This window comes from Myodes glareolus, chromosome 6 (assembly GCF_982192425.1).
Source record: "Myodes glareolus chromosome 6, mMyoGla1.1, whole genome shotgun sequence".
Lineage (NCBI taxonomy): Eukaryota > Metazoa > Chordata > Mammalia > Rodentia > Cricetidae > Myodes > Myodes glareolus.
In genome coordinates this window covers 19,621,250-19,625,278 of record NC_142031.1, presented here as the reverse complement: position 1 = coordinate 19,625,278, position 4,029 = coordinate 19,621,250, and positions in this window count along the sequence as shown.

Sequence of the window (4,029 nt, the reverse complement as noted above, 5' to 3'; positions counted from 1 at the left end):
GAGGCAGATCTTTATGACTTTGAGGTCAGCCTGGTCTACGCAGCAAGTTCCAGGCCAGCTAGGACTGTATAGCGAGACCCTTTTCCAATAATAAATAAAACAAGGGCCGGAGAAGTAAGAGGAATGTCGGTGGATGAAGGACGTGTCCAGGATTCTCTCCTCCGGTCTGTCCATTTTCTCCCCTCTCCTCCCATCTGCTTCCCCTCCTTCTCTTTCTCTTCCCCTCCCTCCTTCCACTCTTCTCCCCTTCCCTCCCTCTACCCTCTATCTCTTCCTTCCTTCCTCTCTTTTTTGAGCTAGGTCTTACTGTGTAGCCCTGGCTAACCAGGAGCTCACAGAGATCCACCTGCCTCTGCCTCCTGTGTGTCACTGCCCTGTCCAAAAGCATCTTTTCTATAGTATCTTACCAACAGCAGCTACAGTTCAGCTAGCATGAGAGCTACAGCTTTACACTAACCTTTAAATGTATTAGCTAGAGCCAGACAGGATAACCTCCCGCTCTTGGGAGGGCGAGGCCAGAGGATCAGGAAGGAGTTCAAGGCCATACTTGGCACAGATCATATTTGAGGCCAGCCTGAGTTACTTGAGGCCCTAGGTCAAAAATGAATAGGGTCCTAGAGAGATGGCTCAGTGGTTAAGAGAATGAACTGGGTGTCTGGAGAGATGGCTCAGTGGTTAAGAGCACTGTCTGCTCTTCCAGAGGACCCAGGTTCAATTCCCAGCACTCACAGGGCAACTTACAACTCTCTGTAACTCCAGTTCCAGGGTATCTGACATCCTCACACCAATACACATTAAAAAAAAAAAAGAAAGAAAAAGAAAAGCACAAACTGTTCTTCCAGAGGATCAACCAAGCTTGGTTCTCAGAATCCATTTTGGGATGCTCACTACTGCTTGTAACCACAGCTCAGGAGTATCCAGTGCCTCTGGCCTCTGCGGACACTCAGGTGTACATACCACACAAATTTAAAGTAATTTTAAAAATGAAAAATAAATAGGTAAACACATAAGTAAATAACTAATTTTGGAACACTAATAACAGGGTTGTTATATGCTGAATTCCGGCCCCTCCCCTTTATGAGGAAGGCCTCCTAACTAGCAGAACCTCACCTTACTAGGGGACTGGGCTTTCCAGAGGTAACTAAGCTACAGTGAGGTCATTAGGTGGGCCCCCCTCTGGATGACTGCTGTCCTGTTGTTGGGCCTTCTGGGCTTTGGTGCTGTTATGACAGCCCTAGCAGGCTTTAGGCTCTGTACCCCCTTACAGATAAATGCGGTGGGGACCCAGCAGAGGTGAGCTGTCACACAGCCAGCATAGAAGAAGAAGCCAATTTCAGGATTTGGTTCATGAGCTTAGGGTTGAGATAGTCCAAAGGCCTCAACCTTAAGCCTTAGGCAAACGGAGGAGGAACGACAGACAGATCTTACCCTCGGGAGCACTCCAGCCTTCTAGTCAGGACAGACGTCTGTGACAGTGTGCAGGGCAGGAAGGCAGGGGAAGTGATGGGACACGGGAAAGGACACTGGTAGAAACCTCTCACCGGTTGCCAGCAAGGTGCATAGCCCACTCTTTCTGTCTACTGAAGAGGTAACTATTGGATCTCCCTCTTTCCCTTTCCCTCTCTCTTTACCTCTCGCCCTCTATCTGTGCCCCTCTCTCTTCTTCCCCTTCTCCTTTCCCTCCGTTCCCCTCCATAACCCACTGAATAGACTCTATACCCATTCTGAAAAAAAAAAAAAGAAGAAGCAGAGCCCAGCTAGCCAGTGTCCCAGGCTTGTCCCCTTCCTCTGATGAGCCTGCTTTGTCCGAGGAGGCTCCCCAGAAACACCCCTTACAGGGAAAGGACGCGGACAACCCCTGTGTGCAAACACAGTGGCTCCTGGCTTCACCTTTTCAGAGTCTAGTTCCATCCAAGCAGCTCCAGAGCCGCTTTAATCTCCTTACCAAAAGAAAAAGGGGGAAACGTTTCTTAGCAACCGTTTGATACACACAGTATTGAGAGCCACAAGAGATGGTACTGTCTTCGCTTTCTGCTGCTGAGATAAAACACCACGACCAAAAGCTACTTGGGAAGGAAAGGGTTTATTTCAGATCACAGTGTAATCTCCCTAGAAGGGAAGTCAGAGCAGGAACTCAAGGCAGAAACCTGGAGGCAGGCACTGAAGCAAAGGCCATGGGGGCACACTGCCTACTTGCTTGATCCCCTTGGCTTTATTTATTTATTTATTATACAATATTCTGTATGCCTGTATGGCTGCAGGTCAGAAGAGGGCCAAACCTCATTACAGATGGTTGTGAGCCACCATGTGGTTGCTGGGAACTGAACTCAGGACCTTTGGAAGAGCAGGCAATTCTCCTAACTGCTGAGCCATCTCTCCAGCCCCTTGGCTACTTTCTTATACAATGCAGGACAACCAGCCCCGGCCAGGTACACCTACAATGGGCTGGACCCTCCCACATCCACCGCTTACAAAGAAAACGCTCCGCGGAATGGCAGTTGAGGCTCTTCTTCCCAGATGACTCTAGCTTGTATTAAGTTGATAAAACAAAACAAACAAAAACTAACCAGGATAGATATAATGGTTAATGCTAAAATATGCTTAATTGCTGCTCTCCTTTGAAGAGCCCACACCCACACTTGGGTATGCCATGCTTTCTAGGCCCCTTTCTCTCTGCCAACCCTGCACTTAAAGTCTGGATTAAAGTGCCTTTAACGCATTCTCCAAATCTGCTTCAAACTGACTAGGCCTAAAATTCCTTTATGACTCCAAGCCACAAACCCTGGTTTGGCTTGGGTAGGCCCTAAAAGATGAGGGAACCTCCTCAAGCTGCTGGGTGTGACAGTGTGGAACCGTGTCTTTGTCCCTTCACCACTGACAAGGGGAAAAGAAGGCCCGAGTAAGTTTTCTTCAGCTGCGGATCTCCCATCTTGCTGGCAGCGGTGGTTGTTAACTGGCGGTGACTCACACCATCTCTGAGTTCATTTAAATTGGGCTACTGGGGCTGGAGAGATGGCTTAGCATTTAAGACGCTGAGTGCTCTTCCAGAGGACCAGGGTTCAATTCCCAGCACTCACATGGTAGCTCACAACTGTCTGTTACTCTAGAATCTGACACCCTCACACAGTCATCCATGCAGACAAAACATCAATGCAAAGAATAAATAAATAATAATAATAATAATAATAATAATAATAATTTTTTTAAGAAGGAGCTGCTGTGCTTGTCCTTTTTTTGGCGGGGGGGGGGGGGTTCAAGACAGGGTTTCTCTGTGTCTGATCATCGCATGTTTGTGAAGGTGTGGTCTTGGGTGGTATTGTTGTTGATTTCCATATTTGGAGACCTAGAAAGAACTAAAAGGGAAAATGCTTTTAAAGAAACACTACCCAACACGTTTCTAAATTTTTATTTAAACAAATGTACTCAGCTGAGCAGTGGTGGCGCACACCTTTAATCCCAGTACTTGGGAGGCAGAGGCAGGCGGATCTCTGTGAGTTTGAGGCCAGCCTGGTCTACAAGAGCTAGTTCCAGGATAGGTTTCAAAGCTACAGAGAAATCCTGCCTCAAAAAACCAAAACAACAACAACAAAAACGACAACAACAAAAGTACTCAAAGAACTTTGAAGAAGGCTGGAGAGCTGGCTCAATAGATAAAAGCACTTACTTACTGCTCTTGCAGAGGACCTGGGTTCGGTTCCTAGCACCCACATTGTGGTTCTCAACCATCTACAACTCCAGCTTCAGGGAACATGCCACCTTTATCTGCTTCCTTCAACACTGCATGCAGGTGGTGTACTTTCTTCCTTTTTAAAAGTTTTTATTTTATTTATTTATTTAAATATATATGTATATATACACACACACACACACATATATTTGTCATATGAATGTTTTGGATGCATGTATGTCTGTTTGTCACAAGTGTGCATGGTCCCTGTGAAAGTCAGAAAAGGGCATTGGATCTCTTGGAACAGGAGTTACAGGGAGCTGTGAGCTTCTATATGGGTGTTGAGAATTGAACCCAGGTCT